The sequence below is a fragment of the Cydia pomonella genome, chromosome 20 (genome assembly GCF_033807575.1).
Source record: "Cydia pomonella isolate Wapato2018A chromosome 20, ilCydPomo1, whole genome shotgun sequence".
In the NCBI taxonomy this organism is placed as follows: Eukaryota; Metazoa; Arthropoda; class Insecta; order Lepidoptera; family Tortricidae; genus Cydia; species Cydia pomonella.
Window position 1 is genome coordinate 15,250,520 of NC_084722.1, and position 24,133 is coordinate 15,274,652.

Below are 24,133 nucleotides of genomic sequence, written 5' to 3' on the forward strand. Positions count from 1 at the left end.
TCAATCACAAAATAAGTCACAATGAATATAACAATTATAAATCATATACGATTTTTTACATTCTTCACTAACGATCTCGTTACTCTCACTTTTCAAGCCTCAAAAGCCAAATACTTAGACACCGACCCCAGTTTTTTTTTAATTTCCTGGTCCCTAATTAAACGGCGACGGAACCCCATCGGAGATAACGGCCCTGAGGCTATAAATTAAAAAAAAAAGTTCCGGAAACTTGGTGTGATAGGAAAGGCGGTCAAGTGGGAAATTTATCCGACTGCGTCGATGGGATCATAATTATATCGTAGGTATTGAAATGTTAAAGAAAAACATTAACTCCCGTATTCATAAACGTGTACTAAAGTTACGATGCCGCTAATAATCGTTTGTCCCTTTCCGACGTATTGGTGTGATGGAAAGAGACAAACGATTATTAGCGGCATCGTAACTTTAGTACACGTTTATGAATAAGGGGGTAAGTAGGTTATTGTAATCCTCTGTTGTACATATATCCACTATGTATTACTATTATAAATAAACTTTATATTAGTCTGTACTTAAATCTGTAATTAAGGGTTTAGTAATACTCTCAGAAAATACATATTTTTAATACTATGTCGGTGGCAAACAAGCATACGGCCCGCCTGTTGGTAAGTAGTCTCTGTAACCTATGTACGCCTGCAACTCTAGAGGAGTTACATGCGCTTTGCCGACCTTAACACTCCGCACCCTCGTTGAGACTGCGTGGCGCTGCGTTGAGTATGCATACACATACTTGTATTTTACCTCCGACACAACAGTAAAGTTTATTCGGTTGGCAAATCCTTACTAATATAGGTAATTGCTTTTTTTTTTCTTGGTTCATATTGCAAGAAAAGACGGTGGCAACCTCGAAAAGCTTATTGTGACTAGCAAAGTAGATGGGAAAAGGCCTGGACGCGGACGCAGTTACGTTGGTCTGAACAGATCCGCACCGCTCTTGACTCCACAGTTCACAATGGCTCTCCACACCGCTACCACTGCCACATACTAGATACAGAAACAGATGGAGAAAGATTATAAGAGAGAAAGTGATACAGAAGGGAGGTACAACCCTCAATATTGAGGAATACGACGCAAGGAGGATAGGTAATAGATGCAAAAGTAACTGTATGTCTGTCTGTCTGTGTTCCTCCTCCTGTGATCAATTATCATGCAATTTAGGTGTATTAGCTCGAAATGTCAAAAAATAGCATCTGGTACCCGATATTTTCCTGGTATACTCCTTTTTACTGACTTTTTTTTATACTACGTCGGTGGCAAACAAGCATACGGCCCGCCTGATGGTAAGCAGTCTCCGTAGCCTATGTACGCCTGCAACTCCAGAGGAGTTACATGCGCGTTGCCGACCCTAAACCCGCCCCCCCCTCGTTAAGCTCTGTTAACCTTACTCACCGGCAGGAACACAACACTATGAGTAGGGTCTAGTGTTATTTGGCTGCTGTTTTCTGTAAGGTGGAGGTACTTCCCCAGTTGGGCTCTGCTCTAGATCTGGAATGAAATCCACTGGCTGTGCCCTACCACACAAAGCGAGATGACATTCACAATGCCCATACCTCTCTTATGGACGTAGTTTAAGGACGTACCCGGGTCCGAGGACGTACCCGGGTAAGAAAAAAAAAATTTTTTTTACTGACGACTTCTAAAGACCATTTTATCTCACCCCTTCACCAAATCCTTAACGACATGTTTTATAGCCTCAACATTCAGACATCGGAGAAAAAGGATCCAATATTTACAGTAAAACTTCTCCAATCTCCAAACTTGGTAATTAAAAGTCGACCGAAGTCATAAATCTATAAGTTTTAAGGTGTTTTAAATTAAAATGTTCATATCTGAGGGTCTGCGGTTGGACAAAGGTATTTTGTTTATTGCTTGGTATAAATATCTGTTATCTTTGATTTGTATGTATTGTTAGGTTAGATATAACTGAAATATTGTGTTTTATTGAGGTTTGCTTTGATTGTTTGTTATGAATATTTGAGAAAATGTTGATTTGAGAAAATGAAGGGTGATTTCGGGGTCGTGGAGCAAGAGAACAAGACATCACACAGAATTCAAAGATGAGTCTAATAATGTTGCTCATTATTTATTATCACAAATAATTATGATTATTTTTCAGATGACAAGTAGTCAGCGTATGTCAGAATTCATAGGGTGACCATGATTATTTCGTATAAGATAAATTTTACTTGAAAAATAATAAAAATCAATCGAAATATCTTTCAATCAAATACTACCGTCTGATAATGTAAATCATTTATAAATTCAGAAAAAGTGGTTCTGGATCACGACCCAGAAATCACCCTGTATATTCGTATCTTGTCATACGTCTGTTTCCCCTGACATGTTAGGATTAGTAGTCCTTTGACAGGATTGCGTGGGGGGGGGGGGGGGGGCAATAGAAACTTGCTAAAGGTTTGGAGTTGGCTAAAAAATGGAAAGTTATGCAGTAGCCTTAAGTGGCGGCAGCCTGGCGGGTTAAGGGATTTTGTTATAAGCGGATTTTGAAATAAATTACCGTGTATTACATGCCAGGACTTTTAGATAGGTACATATTTTTTCATACAGATCCTACTCGTATCCAAAATAAGAAGCTTTTTATTACTTCAAGTTAATTTTATTTACCGGTCGTGTTTTCACATCACGCCTGAATCAACACGTCACAATTTGATTAACATAACATTTGCAATAATCTACAGTTATTATTACAGTTTATAGTTACAGATTAGATTACTTAATTATTACAGTTTCGGGTAGTAGGTATCAATAGTTGTATATGTCAATTAATTTTTCAATAGTGAGCATTATATAATATTAATTAAATTTGGTACATTAAATAATTTGTTTTGTTCAACCTAATTCTTGACAGTGTGTGTTAGGAAATGGTCGCAGTCAGAACTAAAAGGGAGACTTACATTAAATTTGACGTTTCATGCAGTAATGCAGTTGGCTGCTAATGTCAAAAATTCGGGCATAATAATATAGATTTTGACATATGAGGCAGTAATTCTGTTGTAGTTTGAATTCAAACAGTACCTTTCGATTTCCTTTCCTTTAACACTCAGTGGATTATATTTACCAGTAATTAAAACTTGATCAATAACTGTAAATATCCTCTCACTCGTGCATGAATTTATTACATTGTCTCAATCAATATTGAGGTTAAACCAATTCCGACCATACGCGCTGCACTGAGGTGGTGATGGCGATCACAATTGTATCGAGGTGCCTTCTCGTTACACTATTCCGTTTCGTTGAATATTACTTTATATTGCGACAAGACTAGATATACCCCATTTCATTTACCATGACGGGATCCCACTTGAGACGGTCATTAGGCGTAAACAATATAAGTAGTGAAAACAAAAGATTTTTTTTTTTTTATAACGATAGGCAAGCGTTTGACCACGATCTCACCTGATGGTAAGTGATGATGCGGTCTACGGTGGAGCACGCTTACCTATGAGATACCTATTTACCCTAGCCTTGAAGAGACCCAGATTGTACTCATGCGGAAACACAGACTCGGGCAGGGCATTCCACTCCTTGGCAGTTCGCATAAGAAATGTTGAAGCAAAACGCTTCGTGCGTATTTGTGGAATACCTACCATGAAGCGGTGCCGGAGTGCCGATTGTCTGGTAGTCCGATGGTGAAATGGGGACGGAGGAATAAGGTTGTGCAGTTCCTCGGCACACTCTCCGAAATGTATCCTGTAAAAGATCGTTAGGCTGGCAACCTTGCGACGATGCTCCAGACTTTGGAGTCGAGCATTCGTCAGATCGTCATCATTAATGATTCTCTTGGCTCTCCTCTCAACTGACTCGAGCGCCTCAAGCTGGTAATTTGCTGAACCATCCCACAGATGCGAACAGTATACGCGGCAAACTTTTTTTGCGGCGTCGTGTTTTCATGTAACTGTCCAGGCCGCGTAGCCAACGTTACAATCGTTAACGCTCCGTAGCGTGGCGTAGTCATCTCTCTCTAACACTCTTCTTAATTAGTGCGACTGTGACAGTTGCGTTCCGTTCGCCACTGAGCGTGAACAATAGGTACGTTGGCTACGCGGCCTGTATTGATCCTTTTGTATTATTATTTGACCACAAGCTGGCTTTGACGAGTAGAGCTCGTAAAGCAATCGTTAAACAATAGATCAATAATGGTTCTCTTTGTGCAGTTTCAAGTGGAATCCCGCCATGGTAAATGTAATGGGGTATAGCTGAGTGTTAAAGGATGACAAGAATAGTTCAGGTCGGATACTTCGTTTTTTATAGGAAGTCACTTCCGAAAGTTCCAAGCCTCGGTGATCACGTGAAGTTTTCTGTAGAAAACGAAGTGTCTGATGCCTTTGCTCGGACCCGGATCGTTCTATTTTGAGTTATCCTTAAACGTGCTGAGAAATTTAATCACAGAATTTTGTAATCCTTGTACTACTAGATAACCTTTATAGTTTCGCCATGTCCGTTTGTCTGTCCATCCGGGGCTTTGATCCGTGATAGTTAGGGCTAGCAAGCTGCAATTTGGCATTGATACGTGGCAACAGAACGGTAAAAAAAAACTACAAAAAAATTAGGTTACCCATACACTTTTTTTTTTTTCGCTTTAACCCAATGGTATGGGCTATCGTTAGATAGATCTTTCAAAACGAATCCCGGTCTCCACCAACCATTTTTTGATAAAGTGGATATTTTCGTGAATAATCTCAGAAAAAAAAAATGTTTGAAAAAAATGTCCCCCTCTAACTTGTGAACCATGGGTCAAAAAAATGAAAATAAAATAAAATAAAAGCTTAATAAATACTTTCAATTACCCAGTATATAGTTCAGTATTAGGACCGTGGGACGCGAGAAAATAAGGTCTTTCAGCATGGGCGTAGGCAGGTACAGGCAAATTTTACACACAAACTTAGCTCAAATTATACTTACAATGTATGCCCTGCACCCAACACCCCCCCACCCCGTAGGCTTCCGGCGATATCAACATGCCCCCCCCCCCCCTAGTTCACTGGCTGGCTACGCCCTTGTAGTTCAGCAGGCCGCCAGCTTAGCTGCCGGTCGCCTTCACCGCGGCTCCATAACCTGGCCCCGCTCAAACGGTATCACCAGGTTAGGGGCCGTAGGGTTGGATAACGATCGGTAGCGAAGAGCTGGCCTACACCAGCTACCCACACCGTCCCCAAAACGACGGCCATAAGACCACCCCACCAGTCGGTGGGGAAGCGACCCGCAACAGCCGCCGCAGCCCTGACGGGGGGTATCGACAGATCACTCAAGTCAAAGTTCAGCAGGCTAGCCAATCGAAACTGCCTGACTGGGATCGCACGAGTCCTGCGCGTGACTTGATGCATTTTCTAACATTCGATGTCCATTGGCCGACATATCGGGCTAAGAATAGCGGTGACGGTTCGATTCGATTGATATCAATGGACGTAGGGTACACACCACGTTGGCACCACGTATAAGCTGTTTTCTTTGATTTTCATGTTTTTCATGATTTGGGGACTGTTTTTTTTTGTGTTTTTTTAAGAGTCCTACTATTTAGTTTTATTATGTTTGCCTATTTACACTAATTATAATGTGTTTGTCATGACTGAGGCAGAAATTTTATGTGTTATTCATGATTTAGCGATCTTTGAAAGACTCAACACCTTTGACCAACTCCAGAGGGTGAGAAGTCACGTGCTTTCATCACCTAAATATACGATTGCTTTAAAATATTGCATAAAATAGAGAATTTGGGACGAGTAGGAACTGCCCTGCTAAGCAAAAACGAGGTATCTCAAATTAAAATTATTGAACATTGACACACAAATTGACTAAGTCCCACAGTAAGCTCAATAAGGCTTGTGTGTTGTGGGTACTTAGACAACGATATATACCAGGTGTTTCCTGTAACACGAGCAAATAATTAAACCATATATTGTACTCCTAAAACGATATAACTTGTGATTAACAACTTAAAGAAAAAATGAAATCTTTCGATTTTATCTTTTTCATACTCGTACAAATTTAATATTATTTTCAATGTACGCTGACATCAGTGTGTTTGACGTTGCTTGTCACGCTTTAAACGTCAAAAATATTGCGTCTTAGAATTAACTTAAATGTGTAATAAAAAAAACATAAGTTATTTTAAAAAGTTGCTGAACAAATGTTGGGCAGTTTGAGAGTACAGTTTAATTTATTGCTCCGGTTACAGGAAACACCCGGTATAATAATAAATGAATAGTATAATGGTCAATTACTAAATTGTGTATTCGTAGTAGTAGTAGTAAAACACCTTTATTGTACTAAAAGAAACATATAACAGAAAAGAACACACGCCATTAGTATATACCTAGTGTAGGCTAAGACTCGAGTCCTTTGAGTCCTCTCCTTTAAGACTCGACTCAGTTTTTCAGACTCTTATAATTAAGACGAAACTCGAGTTTTTTTCGACTTATTAGAGCCCCGAGTCGTTTGTAGAGACTTGAGTCCTTTTCGGAGAACTTGTAATTTTTTTTACAAATAACTTCGAAATGCGTTGTCTTTATGTAAAATTCATGGATGTACATAAACTAAATCATACAATAATGCCTATTTCCTTTACTGTAGTTTAAGTAAAACCTATAAAATTGTTGACTGAGTCTTTATTCGGGGACTCGAGTTCTTTTTAGTTGCGCTTCATAAAGACTCAATAAAGAACTCGACTCGGGACTTAAAAGGCTCAGAAGTTTTTTAAGCTCTACAAATACGCACGAAGCGTTTCGCTTCAACATTCCTTATGCGAACTGCCAAGGAGTGGAATGCCCTGCCCGAGTCTGTGTTTCCGTATGAGTACAATCTGAATCTCTTCAAGGCTAGAGTAAATAGGTATCTCATAGGCAAGCGTGCTCTACCGTAGACCGCATCATCACTTACCATCAGGTGTGATCGTAGTCAAACGCCTGCCTATCCTCCATAAAAAAAAAAAAAAATGAGTCTCGTAAAAACGAGTCGATTTCTCTAATTTAGACTCAAAAGACTTTAGTTCCTACTAATACTACCTTCACCTTCCTTCCCTCCTTTCCTTGTTTTCCTTTCCTTCTTATTTGTCACCAAGGGTTCACGATTATAGTCAAAGGCAGTCTTCCATTGGTTTGATCTAAATATAACCATGACTGGTTATGACTGGGGGCTAATGGATCGATTGAAGCGATCAATGCTTTGATTGGATGAAGTCATCGTTTGGTGGAATGTGCCTGAAACTAGTCATCAGCCAATCATAGATATTTATGGTCGTGAGGTACCTAATATTTTAAATACCTTCAATTACCTACCTGCATTGTTTTGCTGGAATAATAGTTAACTAAAATGGGATTACGCTTGTAAAATAAAATTTAAGTTAGGTACCTCCGATTTTCGGCCCGATTTGAAGAATGATTAAGACACGTTTAAGATCCTGGAAAGTACTCTGGAAGGTTGTCTGGAAGAGATCGCTTTTTAGCGATAAGACCGCCTGTTGTTTACCTATTCTTTATGTGTTGCATTATTTGTACAGTTTCTGTATTGAGGTGTGCAATAAAGAGTATTTGTATTGTATTGTATTGTCCTTTAAAAGATCGATAACTAATCGACATGTAAAAATTAACGTTTATTTCGATTCCGCTGTGATCCCAATAAGATCTATCTACGATATTTCTAACATCAAAGTGACATTGGTTGCCCGAATCGAGCTGCTTCTGTTATACGACATACAAATGATATCTAAATGAGAACTTATTTAAATCAGAACTTATCGTTATTACGATAACTCTTTCATCGAATCGGGCCGTTTGTTGTTCAAAATGTTCAGAAATGATATTTAAAGTGTGAGAATTGTAGACAACTCACGAAACGCCCATTACTTTAAAAGTAACGTTTGGTACTTGTTCGTGACGTCACGCTCCTGTTTGCCGCCTTGAAGTACGGAATTCAATAAGATTGCTATTGTAACAATACAATCTATTTTAATAAAATGTAAGGAATCGATTGTCTCGTCAGACTCCTTAGCTAAAGTTTTTGTGAATATCGCCCGGACAGAGAAAAAAGATTTAGTATGCAAACTTGCTACTTTAAATGCATTTTTTTTATATACTACATCGGTGGCAAACAGGCATACGGCCCGCCTGATGGTAAGCAGTCTCCGTAGCCTATGTACGCCTGCAACTCCAGAGGAGCCGACGACCCTAAACCCCCCCTCGTTGAGCTCTGGCAACCTTACTCACCTGAAACAATTTGAAACTACTGCACGTAAAATGAACTCAAAATTAGTCCATCAACTCAATTTTTAGAAGGTTTCTAATGGTACCCACACGAGTATCATTCTTTTTCTAATTTTAAAATAATTTGAAACTATAAGGGCCTAATTTATACATTCCATATTATTTTGGTGTCCACTTCCACTTTACTGTACTATTGACCATTTTCTATCTAACTAAAATTTGTTACAAAATTCAACAAGTGTGATCCTAACTGGCCTATAAAATAATGTCAAAACAATTACCTTTCAATAAGCTGTCGCCACCATTCTCACAGTAATCAGCAATATTGCCGCGACGTGAGTCATGGCAATTGATTTGGATTATAATTCGATTGTTGGCAATAGGCGAGGCGACGCGTCTCTTTTATAGTTATTTCATATTTATGAACTATGATGACTCCAATTGATATACTTACGTAATTCATTTTATTTTGCTTAAGAGTGACACAAAACTGTCGCAAAGTTCGTTCTCCAATACAATCGATACCGATATTAAACCGATGGCTGAGATACACGTCATACTCGTGAACGGGTGCTGTTTGTGGAGACCGGTCTGTTTAAGCTTACACGGGGTACAGGTTATGTTAAAGTATGTAACTTTACTTTTGAGTGGCATTAACGTGAGACACTTCATTCGGTTCTTGTCTGTTTTAATTTTTTGTCTTTTAATTATTTATATAAGAATTCAAGCCTTGGCGACCCTCTACATCTCTAAGGATAATTTAATATCTTTTTTTATATTTTATCTCTCACACTCAGAGACTTATACATCTCTAAAGAAGTTTAGTATTTTATTGTTTGATTTTTTTTTAATTTGACATTTAGAGACAGTATACATCTCTAATAAAGTATTAATTATTTCATCGATTCCATATTTGTAATTGTTTTTTTTTTATTGTTTGTAAAAATGGACATGTAAAAGTGCCCCTGTGGCCTATTTGCTGAATAAATGTTTGTTTGTTTGTTTGATATTTTCCCACACCAGAACAGGTGGCGCCACCGAAAACTGCGTCGTCAAAATGATTTTTATATTTTAAGATTTTTATTATTGTATGTATGTTAGTCAGTAAGGTATGTATATATAGGCCATAGTTGCCTGAAAAGAAATGATATTTAATTTTAATTTTGGTAACATAATACTTACAATGTATATTTTTTATATTACCGCAAACTTAAACTAGACGTAGGTTTTAGTGTTGTAAAATAATTCTAAAAGATTTTATTAATTCAGTTTTAACTACCAGAGCAAATTTTTTAAATAAATAAATAATAATAAATAAATAAATAATCGGGACCATAAACATGCACATATACACGTCACGTGTTTTCTTGTGCATAGTAGGTTCTGCCATCTTGTGGGCTACATCGGAACAAAAAACATCACATTAACGCCTCGCGCCAAAAATCTGACGGCTCCTGTGCTGCCTCCTACAGTTCATGCAAGCTCCCTATATAACTTAAACTCTAAATCTAAAAATGGATATAAGACTAATCTTAAAATAAATAATTAATAACTATAACTATTTTTTTTTTCATTGAGACAATGTATTTCGTACATCGGTCACTTGTGACATGTGACGTCGCGTCATTAATGAGACGTTTTATGTTAAAACAAAGTAGTGATACATTGCTTACCTACTAAATTATTTTATATGGAAAAATAAAAGTCATCCATTTTTTATTAACCCTATTTTTTTTTACTACGTCGGTGGCAAACAAGCATACGGCCCGCCTGATGGTAAGCAGTCTCCGTAGCCTATATACGCCACTCCAGAGGAGTTACATGCGCGTTGCCGACCCTAAACCCCCCCCTCGTTGAGCTCTGGCAACCTTACTCACCGGCAGGAACACAACACTATGAGTAGGGTCTAGTGTTATTTGGCTGCTGTTTTCTGTAAGGTGGAGGTACTTCCCCAGTTGGGCTCTGCTCTAGATCTGGAATGACATCCACTGGCTGTGCCCTACCACATAAAGCGAGATGACATTCACAATGCCCATACCTCTCTTAACCCTATGAAAGCTTGTTCATTAAAGCCTAAATTAACTACCTTCTAATTATGCAGTTGTATCAAAACTACACGATGTATAATATGCAACAACTATTACATATTTGTAGCAACGTTTTTAGGATGCTGTTGGGGCTCCCGAGGCATCAATTACGTGAACCGATGACTTACGTAATTAATGGCTCCCTTAGGTTCTAGTAACTAATCAGGTTTTTAAGAGGAGCTAATTCTTTGGAAGGGTATTTATAAAAATATTAATAAAATGTTAATGAAAACAAACATTATACTAAAGTAAAGCCTATTTATTCAAAATAAAAAATACGTACATGTTACACCATTCACCTTGTCAATAAAAAAATAGAAAAATGCAAAAACTATGCCCCGGGTGAGGATCGAACTCACGACCTTAAGATTATGAGACTTACGCGCTGCCTACTGCGCCACCGAGGCGATGATGACACGGGCGAAAATAGCGACCAGCTTCTGATGGCGGTTATCGAGTAAACTTATCGTTAATGATACTAATTCGACAGTTTTTTAAAATCAAATGTTTTTTTGTTTTTCATTAATGATTGATTTTGTGTCAACCAAATACATTACGATATTATTTACGAACGAAATAGTACGTTACGATACAAGTGCGAAAAGTAGGAAATTCACAAAAACACGACCGAAGGGAGGGTTTTAAATCGACACGAATTGCGAATTACCTTTTCGCACGTGTATTGTACAACGTTTTACAATACATATGACCTTTTCATTTTTTAACATATGCACTTATAGTGCTTGTTACCGCACTAGGGCGCTAAATTAGCGCCATATGTACTATAATAGTACATTACGATACAAGTGCGGAAAATAGGAAATTTGAAACGAGTGGCGATAAATTAAAACACGACCGAAGGGAGTGTTTTAAGTCGACACGAGTTGCGAATTACCTATTCGCACATGTATCGTACAACGTTTTACAGTACATATGGCTCTTTAAATGTTCGACACAGTAACGTAATATGCTAATTTTCGCACTAGTGCGGTAATAGTACATTACGATACAAGTGCGAAAAATAGGAAATTCGAAACGAGTGGCGATAAATTAAAACACGACCGAAGGGAGTGTTTTAAATCGACACGAGTTGCGAATTACCTATTCGCACATGTATCGTACAACGTTTTACAGTACATATGGCCGTTTAAATGTTCGACACAGTAACATAATATGCTACTTCTCGCACTAGTGCTATAAAGTAGGCCCATATGTACTGTAAACTAAATTACTTAATGATAATTTATTTCATACAGCTAAGGCCCCATGGATTAGATATTATTTCATAGTTTATAATGAGAATATAAGTAGGTATTTTAACTTTTTTTTTTCTTACTTATTTGTTTATTTATAAGAATGTTTACATGTAACTAATAACATATTTTTATATTACTTATATATAAAAACTAAATATAAAATACCTCTCCAAAGCTACCCGTTTCTGGAATGCTTCGTAGGATGCTAGCAGCATTGCCCCTTTGCACCGCCAGGCTCAATCTTTGGACAAAGGAGGAGCCCGCCCTGTGGTCACCCGAGACACCTATTAAGTCGGACCGACAATTTTATTCATTCATAATTTTTAATTATAACGGCCCTATTCGAAGAATGAAATATGGAAAAGATAAGATAACGATAAGTTCTGGTTTAGATAAGTTCTCAATTAGATATCGTTTGTATGTCGTATAATTGACAGAAGCAGCACGATTCGGGTTATCAATGTCACGTTGACGTTTGAAATATCGTAAATAGATCTTATTGAGATCACAGCAGAATCGATCTTTTCAATCTCTTTCCAAGATCTTAAGCATTGTCTTAATCAGTCTTCGAATCGGGCCCCAATACGGGAATAAATCGCAAATACACACTGTGTATATTACACAGTCGTTCTCCGAGACCAAGGAGACAAGGCCGTCCTCGAAACGTGGGAGGTAAATGTAAAACTTAATTATATTATTATTGTCTTCTGTTATTGATTTGTTTTATTTAATCTATAATTATAAGTTTCAAAATTGTATTTTATTTTGACTTGTAAAATGTAGGTACCTTTATTTTACCAATAAATTTGTATGTGTATATATACGAGATTAAGTTCCGTTTCGTAAATAATCATATGTAACTATCGGTCAAAATAATTTATTATTGGGAAACCAGTGACCAGTTAAAGGAAATATTTCGAAATCCTTCCACTCGCTTTATACTTTACATACGGTAAACCGTCTATTACTGGTCACCCTCTAATTACTGGCCACCTTATAATAAAATGGCTAAAATAAGAATTCTATTTATCTATTTACACAATTCAAGTAAACTAAATAACTATTGTTCTGATGATGAACTTAGATTGTGATATTATTAAACAGAATCCCTTTTAGTATAAGGCCAGGGTGGCCAGTAATAGACGGTTTATAATAAGTAGTAACTATGTACTGAAAAAACTACTGAGTACAACGAAATAAGCGCATAAAAAAGAATTAAAAAACAACAGCGTGTAAATTACAAAAAGTAATACATTATTAGTCAACCGTCCAGTCCGATAGAGCAAAAATTGGCGAAACAAAAAACGACTAAACGAGAAAACTGCGAACACTCCAATTTTAAAAACTACCAACAATATTGGACATATCCTCACCAATACTGGCCATAAAGAAACAAAAACGGAACGGGAGTTTAAAAACAAAAGCGTTCGAATTTCAAAAAGCAACGGTTGCATGCTGCCGGTGGGCCGCGACCGCAACTATTGGCGGGCGCGTGCAATTGACAGGGCCGCTCAATTTATGGCCCACACTGTCTACCGGCCGGTGGCAGGGAGTTGGGTGGACTAGATATGGCCTAATTTCTATAAAATGGGTTAAAATAATTTTCTTCGAAAGCTGATAGAACAATAACATTTGTCATCTCCATACAATTTGTAACCTTAAAATGCAAAATTGTATTGAGGTGGTAACTGTCACAGTTTCCAAAGCTATGTACCAAGTATAGTCGATAAATTTGTATCTGGCCCCCAACGGCTTATCCTTTGTCTATTGTTAACTAAAACGGCGCGTGCCACTACCTGCAAAAAAAGGGCCGTATAATTTTAATTGGCACCTGAGCTCGGGCTAGTCCAACGTTAAAAAAACCAGTGTAGGTGTGATCTCCGATAACGCGCCTTTGTTACGCATATCGAGGACATTTTAGACTGGAACGGTAGCGTTCGACTCGCCGGCACTCGGTAACCGTATAGGGACCACACAAGAAATCGCAAATTATTTATCCATTTGTTCATTTTGAATCTTATTTCAATTACCATAGGAGTTATAATTAAATAATCGGTTAAAGTGACTGGCCCCTTTTTTTGCAGGTAGTGGTACGCGCCGTTTTAGTCAAGAAAAAAACAGACTATATTAAAAACCTATGTTGTAGGAATATAACACATCTAGAACGTGAAACCTCGATGCAAGCCACTGTTTAATTAATTCTCGCATTGGGATAGTGTGAATTTTGAGTGCAACTGAAGTCAACGGTTATTTGTTTTGTCGTTTTAATTAACGCTTCGACCCGCAGTTTGTCGCCCCTGCATTTTAGATTTTTCGATCTGGAACTATGACAATGACGTTTAGTTTTGGCAATAAACAAGTGACTTTCGAATGATCCACGGAACATGGCGAATCGTACACCAGGCATTTTTAGGGTTCCGTAGCCAAATGGCAAAAAACGGAACCCTTATAGATTCGTCATGTCCGTCTGTCTGTCCGATTATGTCACAGCCACTTTTTTGATTTTTTGCATTCTGCTGTTTAATTAATTTAATTTTAAGAGAATCTGAAATGCCTGTATTTAGGAAACATTTATTGGACTTTTTAGTACAAAATGCTTTTTACTCTTTGAATGAATATTTTGACCATATTCCGCATAGTTATTAAATTTAGTGTAATGTAGTATACATTAGATTAATTTTATTTATGAATATAAGATTTGTATTTGTATGCCCGTTAGCTGGCTGAATACACTGTTCTTTGAGATGTATTTGATAACATTCACTTGACTGTATTCTAACAAATAAATGATTTGATTAATTGATTGATTGAATGTATAATTTTGATAGGACTTCTTCTTCTTTGCCTAGCCTTTTCCCATGTCATTTGGGGTCGGCTCTCCTCGTCATTCTTCGCCAGGCGTATCTGTTCTGGGTCGTCGAGACATTTGTTTGAGCTTTCTTAAGGTCGTTGTTTATGACGGACATCCAGGTCGTAAGGGGTCTACCTCTGCCCGATCTTTTGGAGCCAACGTTGATGCTCAGGACTTGTCTAGTCATGTGATCTTCTGGCCTCCTCATGACATGGCCATACCACTTTAAGCGAGATTCGGAAAGCTTATCTTCTATGGGCCGGATCTTAAAACTGCCGCGGATGTGCTCGTTTCTAACCCTATCAAGTAGAGTGACACCTCCTGCCCACCTCAACATCTTCATTTCTGTTGTGTGCAGTTTTGTGGTATGGACCTTCTTCAAAGGCCAACATTCAGCGCCGTAGGTGAGAGCCGGTCGGATTGCGGATTTGTACACCTTCCCCTTCACACGCACCGGCATTCTGCTGTCGCATAGCACACCCGATAGTTCCCGCCACTTTATCCACCCCGTGCTGATGCGGTGAACTATGTCAGCGTCAATGGAACCGTCATTGGCTACAACCGATCCAAGGTATTTAAATTGGCTGACTTCCCGGAGCTGATGGTTTTGCAGTTTCACCGGATTGCACTGCTGGTTGGGATCCGAGTAGCAGCAGCGCATGTACTCCGTCTTCTGTCGACTTATTTTTAGTCCGCCTGACTCAATAGCGGCTCTCCATACTTCAAGGGATTCTTCCAGGTCACTGAGGTTATCTCTGATAAGAACGACGTCGTCCGCATACAATAGGTCCCAAGGCGGCGTCTTCTGTAGGTTTGCCGTTAGGTGATCCATTACTAGATTGAATAGCAATGGGCTCAAAGCCGAACCTTGGTGTACACCTACTCCTACTTGAAAGTCGTCGCTTACTCCCGCTGGATTTCTCACTTGTGTATGGACGTCAGTGTACATGTCAGTGACTACTTGGATGTACAATTCCGGTACTAATTGCGCGCGGAGAGATTTTGATAGGACATATGGTGATAAAGAGCCGACCACATTTGCCCTACAGGGTCACATCTTAAGAGGCTGTCAACACCCAATGTCCTTGAAATTGATGTTACTTAAACATTTTTTTAAGAAAGACTATTTGTTTTAGTCAAGTAAGAAAAATATATGTTCATATTAATTATATTTCAAAGACCGTGGTTGTACTCGATACACGATTGAACGAAATCGGCTCGATAGAAAATAATTGCAAAGATTGGTCTTAAAATCACAATTAAACGGTTCTATGTCTTTATTGTTTTGACTTATGGGTCTGCAATTAAAATCACAATTTCAAAACATTTATATCTAAACCGTGGTCGAGTTAAATATTACACTAATAATCCACTTTTTTTTATTTAAATATTTTTCTTATTATTCCCTTGCCCAGGCCCAGTAACATGCGACAGTGCTATCTCATTTACTCCGATACAAATAGACAGTGTGCGCGCTTTAGGTATTGACAGCCTCTTAAGTTAACTTTTTGTCAATATCGAGCGCGAAATGAGGGGAAAATTTAATCATCATTTTATGAGAAATAGGGAGTTGATTTTTGACCTCAAGCTTTAGGATTTTATTTTATCTTATAACGGAAATACTGATTCCTTATAGTTTAATCTCAGTTTAAAACTTCCAAAATGTGGATTTATTATAATTGCTCTTAATTATTAAGTAAGATTTTGCTGTGTTAGTTAAAATATTTGTAATTTCCAATCATATAATTTTAATTTCCAGGTTGCCAGAGCTCAACGAGGGGGGGGGGGGCGGGTTTAGGGTCGGCAACGCGCATGTAACTCCTCTGGAGTTGCAGGCGTACATAGGCTACGGAGACTGCTTACCATCAGGCGGGCCGTATGCTTGTTTGCCACCGACGTAGTATTAAAAAAAAACAATTTATAATACACATGAAACTTAAAATCTAAATCTAAAAATAAATAAAACTAATCTTAAAATAAATAATTAAAAACTATCCCCCTGCGGCATGGTGCCGTAGATGCTGGCAGCATTTCCTCGTTGTATCGCAATACTTATTCTCTGTGCGAGGAAGCTGCCAGCTCTACGCTACGATCACCGGTAGCGTAATATTTGTTGAAAGTAGTAATTTTAATATGTACCTATGTGGTTTATGTGTGAGGAAGTGCTTATTTTCACCATAATCTAAGTTTTAAAGCTATATTTTAAGATTTACATAAAAAAGCAAACAAATTAATTACTAGTCAGGTAACATATGATCACGCGCCATATTGCGGAATTTCATTGGAACAAAAATTTTCTTACTTCACTGAACTGTCACCTTATACATGAGAATAACAGCGCCTTCATGACAATGATCATATATTTCTAATCGGACTTTAAAAATATAGGAAATGTGTGATAAAATTACAGAAAACAATTCTAAAACCTTCCTCCCGTTCTCTCAAACTATCTATTCCTTCTCACCGTACTGGTTTTATGTCTAACTCTTTCGCCGTTGAGGCAACCCGTCTCTTCAATTCCCTCCCTCTCTTTATTCGACAAGCCCCAAGCAAACCCGTTTTCAAACGCCTACTTCGCAAGCATCTGTCAGAAGAACTTAAATAAGGTTCACCATCATGTATATGTACATAATTATATGTATTAGTCTATATTTTATACATTATATAAGTAGTAGTATTTAACTATTTATATATTTTTAATATTATTTGAATTCACGTTTAATTTTTTCCTTATTATTTGTTATTATTTTTTCCTGCACCAACATACACAAATGTCTTTGTTTGACCCAGTGGTTGACTGGTAGAGAATGCCTTTTGGCATTAAGTTCGCCATTTCTCTTTATGTGTGCAATAAAATTTAAATAAATTTTCCTACTCCTCTACTGTTATCTGTCATGTATGCATTCATTAACACGAATATAAGAACATACATAAAAGATTTCAAGAAAAGTCTATATTGTCTATTCCTCATAAAAGCTCTTGTGCTTTTATAAGCTATAATGTTACTGCGATTAATGGCTACCAACCTAACAAAACCAAAACGAATACAGTTTTAAACTAAGTGCATTGATGCCAACTTACAAAATATTCATTTGGTTGCATAGTAAAAATAATTACGTCATAAGTCAGAAACACGCATGTGACACCTGTAATATAGCAACACCCATAGACTACGAAGACCGCTTAGCGTTGCTTGTTAGTCTCCGTAGGCTACGGTGGCCAAAATTGAGAAAAAACTGTCCAAAAAATTAATTTAGCAAGTAGCAAGTACCAGGGCCTCATGAGTTACGAGGAGGTGTCGCCGACCGGCCGGCCGCGGCCCGGGGCGGGCCGGGCGCGGAACAAGGTATGCTCGCGCGTCTTGGCTATATACTTTTGCTGTAATTTGTTTACCTAAATTAAGATTTATTTTTGTTGACTCGTAGGAAAAATATTGTATGCAACGTTGTATAAGTAGGTCAAAAAATTCTCGTGGCGTATTCCTTTACAATGTTCGCCTACGCCTTCGGCTCCGGCTCACATTGTAACTCACGCCACTCGTCTTTTTTGACCCTTCTTATACAACTGATGCATAAAATACTATAATAAAACGCTTAAAATACTGGGTTCTTTCAGCCATTGAAAAAGATCAGTGTTTTCTTTAATCAAATGAAAAAGAAACTTCAAACTGATACAAAGCAAACTCCCCATTTTTATTCAATTAAAGAGATAAAGTAATTAACGCATAAATCAACCCTCCATAGATCGCGAAAAAGTCTATCTTCATTAAAAAAAATAGAAGCGAGAAATGGACGTAAGCCTGAGGGTTCCGTCTAGTTATAAAATTCAGCAATACAAAACATTTGATAATAAATAATAATAATAACTATTATAGGACATTATTACACAAATTGACTAAGTCCCACAGTAAGCTCAATAAGGCTTGTGTTGTAGGTACCTAGACAACGATAATAATATATTATAATTATAAATACTTAAATACATAGAAACACCCATGACTCACAAACAAATATCCGTGTTCATCACACAAATATATGCTCTTACCAGGATTTGAACCCGGGCCCATCAGCTTCATAGGCAGGGTCACTACCCACTAGGCCAGACCGGTTGTCATTTATATTAGATATTATAAGTTATAACGCAAGACCTTAATGATGACCTAGATATAGAGTGGGAGCGCAGGGCAGTGGCTGTAAGGACTAACATGCTCAGCCGTAGGTTTGCTCGATGCTCAAGAGAGGTGAAAATTGTGCTTTTCAAAGAAATCATTTCAACAGCAAATCATTTTACTCGAGCAGCCTGTGGGTAAAGTATACGAAAAAAGCCTCAAATGCCCTGCTCGTGCAATTGTATTGTATTGTATTCGGGCAATTTTTCCGCAACTCGACGACTTGCGCCTATTTTGCGTGATATGTTGGGGGTGGGCTAGTCCTGCCAGCCCAGCTCCTCGAGGAATCCTATCAAACCTTTGATGTTGAGTAGGACCTCGGGGAGGTCTCTCGAAGATCCGAGATGTTTAGCCCTGTATGGAGTCACTCCGCTGCATGCTCGTGCAATATAATAATGCACTCAGAATTTTATTGGGGCTGCCTACATAGTGTAGTGCATCGCGCATGTTCGCCGAGGCCCATACAGACGATTTTCACGTGGTTATGTGAAAGAAAATCGTCTCGAGGATGGGCAGGCTTAGGGGCAGTACTAACAGCGTTCTGAAGGTCATTGATGAATCCTAGACTGGCGCATTGGATTCGCAGTTATACGTTTTCTTAAATTTAGAAAATAGTTTAGGTATATATAGTTGTAACATTATGTTTAGGTATATACGGCGCGTATTTTTGGTACGACCACATAATCAAAGGGCAGTTAGTGTAGGCTGTAATTAACACACTTTCATAGGTTTTATAAAAAATGGACGACTTTTATTTTTTCATACAAAATAATTCAGCAAGCAATGTATCACTACTTTGTTTTAACTCAAAACGTCTCATTAATGACGCGACGTCACATATACATTGCCGGTCGAAAAAAATGTAAAAAATAATTATGCTCTGGTAGTGAAGACTAAACTAAAAAAATATTTCAGAATTGTTTTATAGCACTAAAACCTACGTCTAGTTTAAGTTTGAGGCTATATCAAAAATACTGTATAGTTGTTAATTATTCAATAGAATAATAATAATATAATGGGCATTAAAGTAAAAAATGTCTCGCCTTCGCCTCGGCCGACAATTACATGTGATCTGAGACTTATTTACTGGCCACTGTGTGTATACTATTTTTCTGTTCGATGGAGCCATAAGGCAGCAACTTCTGTTGACGCTTTTCGGCCGGAGGACAGAATAAGTAATAGTATTATAATACCAAAAAAAAAGAAAAAAAAAAAGAAACCCGAATGAGCACGATGGCTGAGACTTATCTAGACAAACTTTGTTTCAACCACTTGTATCAACGAGTTTATAAAAACAGTATTCATAAGTATCTAACTTAGTACAGGTTTACGATTAAAATACCAGATAAACTATTTAAAGATACTCCAGAAATAACAAACTGAACTATCAAAAAAAAATATAAATAAATTGTACTTTTTTTGTAAATTAAGTACAAGATAACGTCTCCGTTGTAAAAACAATCCAAGGGCCTCTAAAAAAGGAATAAATCAAGAGGAGATAAACCGAAGAAAATAATTAGCTTCGGGATAAGATCGCTTTGCTAATTAAAAATAAATATCAAATGAAGCAATCAACATGGGCATTCGATTTACGAGGGAAAAATGTAGGAGCGCCGTTTTCGACGTTGGTCCCCTATACAAATAGGATACGTATACCTAGAATACTTGCAATTTCTTTAAAATATACTTATTTATTTACTAGCATAAACCGGTATTTGACATATCTTCAAGAAATAACTACTTAGTCATCCTCTGTATATATCCATTATGTTTATTGTTATTATAAATAAAATTATTTGTTAGAAATGTAAGATAATTTATATCGTTATTATTGGCAAAACACGTTTTGCCATCAAAATACTTGTATATACGTTTCTTTTGATACTATAAATCTTTAGGTATTTAAAAAAAGTAAACAAAATCTACCCTCAAATGACTCCTTAAACCAGTTGAGGGTAGATGAAAACATCACATGATCAAATAATGTAGGTTAAAGCTAGGTCGTTCAGTGACAGATCCTGGCGGTTTTGTATTTGGTTGGTTAACCAATCAATGTTATAACTACCCGGCAATCTATAAATTGTTTGTTTATTTTTATTTAAATACCTATAGATACAGAGTTATAGTTATTAATATTAAATAAAAATACGGTCATTAATTAGCCTTTTACCATTGCATTGAGGCATCCGGTGTTATTACTCTAAGTTTTGTTATAATACTAATTAACCTAAAATTTTAGTTACAATACAATTTATTTAAAAACACAACATAATACATATAAAACTTTTTGAGGTTGTACTTATATTTATAAAATAATATATTAACCTAATAAATAGCTTTGTGTAAGATAAACATATATCATAATTGATTAAATAAAAACAAAACAATTCACAAACGTTAAAAATTGGTAATAAATGTTATCTTTGATAAATAGTTACACTAAAAATGTTAATCCAAAGGATTTTTTTTGACTGGCAATATGGCGCCTGTGAAAAATGTAGCTGTGTTCCTTATTGTATTTGTTTGATATTAATGATCATATATAACACCTATTAGTTAATTTATTTAATACAAGTTAGTACAAATGGCTCTCTCCGAGACTCCTAGTTTTTAATTTGTATGGCAGCCAGACTTGACCACGATTTGGCATTAAGAAAACCGATTGCGTCTTAAGGCTGCCGCCATCTTGAAATTGATTTTTCATTAACACTAACGAAGTCGGGGGCGCTTTTTAAACACCCCAAGGTAATTAAAAATACGATGTTTATGTTTCAAGTACTATCGCTATTTTAGGGGAGCATTTTAAATTTAGTTTGAGAGTGAATTTGGTTATGCTATTTGAATTAGTATTTCGTTTGGTTCAATTAAGAGTCAAATTAGTTTTTCGTCACACTTGCTCGTAAAAGATGTCACAGCGGTCCTTAAATCCCAAATTTCGATCTAGTGCTGACATGTATTTTTTATCACACTTACTATAACCTACGAAGTTAGGCTGAAATTTTATTTATTTCCATTTTCCTCACAAGTGTGATGAAATCATTTTGTGTGCCACGGGCTATACAGGAATTACGAATTCGTGTTAATTAAGCTCTCGCCTTCTGCTTCGAGTTTTAAATCACATTCGTTCGTAAATTCTTGCTTACCGCCCAAACGAAATGTAATAAAATATTAGTAGGTACGTAAGTTTGGTTGTAATGTTATATTTACATTTATCACAAAAGTATGGTTTAATCCTCTTGGACTGCAACTCCAAGAGGATTAAGCGTACATAGGCTGCGGCGACTGCTTACCATCAGGCGGGCCGTATGCTTGTTTGCCACCGACGTAGTATGAAAAAAAATTAATCGGCCTGACACGTGCCAATTTTAAAATAACAAAAAAACAAACTACTTCTTACACCAAATCATGGGATTAATTTGCCAACGGGCTACTTCTGGGGTCTCCAGGACTCTACTACATTATTTATTTTTTAATTTTTTTTTATTCATTACATTTCACAGCATAACAGTCGGTATTCCAAAGCATTGTTAAACCAACAGACAATTTCATACACATAGCACGTATCATTAACATATCACAGAAGAAGGCCGTTCATTCATGGTCTCGCAGAACCTCAAGCATTCATCACATACGTCCAACCTCGGAAACACATCACAGTTTGATGCTGATTCGAGGAGCGAGTTTATCAGGTGCAAGGCTTGAAAAAGCGGTGATTTTTGGCAGGACACAGTTCGTACTGATGGCAGCGCTAACAAATGGCGACAACGTGGTTGAAAATGCATCTTCTTTTTTTTCTTCTTCAACCTAGTGTTTTCCCGGCCTAGCGCCAGGGTCCACTTTCCTACTTAATCGTCTTCACTTTGCCCGGTCTTCGGCATCCTCAGGTGTGAGATTGTTATCTTCCATGTCCGCTGTCACGACGTCCAGCCAGCGCTTCTTAGGCCTACCGCATCCGCGTGATCTAGGACATTGGACAGTGAGGTTGAGGCAACTATTTCTGACGTTGTCTACTGGTCTGCGGCTTATATGGCCAGGCAACTTTCCTGCAGCTTATCCGCTACGTCACGGATTCCGAAGGCTGCCATGTATATGTCCGTTACGTATGCAATCTAATCGCGTAACGCCACACATCCATCGCAACATTTTGCCCAAGCAGCACTTATTCGGGCTTTAACGTTGTGATCGATTTCACCAGATTCGCATCAAGTATATAATACAGAAGATCTGTAATGTAAGGAAATAGTAGATCGAGTATTATTCCGAAGTTAAATCTAACAGTCCCGATAACAACAACTGGGAGCGGGACTTCGCTTCCCTAGATTCTCGTACTCTTAGTTCAGAATTCGGCTTGCTCTAGTCGCGGCGTGGAAGTATTGTACATGTATTTTTAGCAATTTTTCTGGAGAAATGCAGTTGGCAGCATTACTGATAAACACGCAAACTATTACAGTGAAGAACATTAGCGCCAAATAAGGGACTGTCTGTCTATTACCCTTTTCTCGAGAACACGTTATCTATCTACTAATATTATACATGCCAAAGTAACTCTGTCTGTTTGCCTGTTTATTACGTCTTCACGTTTAAACTGCTGAAACTATTTAGATGAAATTTTGTATGAAGACAGTGTACGGTCCGTTAGCGCTTTCCGTCGCATGGCATAAACTCATTATATACCTATTTTAAGTCAGTTCATGCCCGACCGGCGCAGAGTGTATTCGCTAAGCAAATATATTTATTATGTGCTCATATATTTGCTCGACTCCAAAGTCTGGATCATCGTCGCAAGGTTGCTGCCTAATGTTCTTTTACAGGATACATTTCGGGGAGTGTGCCGAGGAACTGCACAACCTTATTGCTTCGCCCCCATTTCACAATCGGACTACCAGACAATCGGCACTCCGGCATCACTTCATGGTTAGGTATTCCACAAATGCGCACGAAACGTTTTGCTTCAACATTCCTTATCCGAACTACCAAGGAGTGGAATGCCCTGCCCGAGTCTGTGTTTCCGCATGAGTACAATCTGGATCTCTTCAAGGCTGAAGTAAATAGGTATCTCATAGGTAAGCGTGGACCGTAGACCGCGTCATCACTTACCATCAGGTGAGATCGTGGTCATCACTAAACCGTGATTCCGGTGAAAACTGCAGTTTTATTATTACTAACTATCATCTCAAGACTGTGCGAGGAGCATCCCGTACAGACAGTTTGAGGCCTGAGAAAGATATCATCCCACCCACGCGTACCTAAATTCCTGAATTTATAATCAATAACCCCTTCCTAGTCTAGTAACGGTGTCCTAGCTAGTCGGTAGCTCTTTGACGTAGCTCCTACCTAGTAGGAGGTTCCGGGTTCAAATCGTGGTAAATGTATTTATTTATGTGTTCATTCAATCGAACAAAAATTCAACAAGCTCTATTCACAATCTTAGACCAGAACAAGCCCTAAGTATCCAGAACTTTTCTAAGTTATAATAAAGTCTTATATGCAGTATGCAGCCTTTGACGTAGTATTGA

At 37.7% G+C, this 24,133-nt stretch overlaps 1 non-coding gene across 1 annotated transcript; it reads right to left on the bottom strand.

Moving 5' to 3' along the window:
• Window positions 1-10,676: 10,676 nt before the first annotated feature.
• On the bottom strand, window positions 10,677-10,749 carry Trnam-cau (transfer RNA methionine (anticodon CAU)). The gene has a single exon. It is a non-coding gene; the product is annotated as a tRNA-Met (tRNA).
• Between the last annotated feature and the right edge of the window lie 13,384 nt (window positions 10,750-24,133).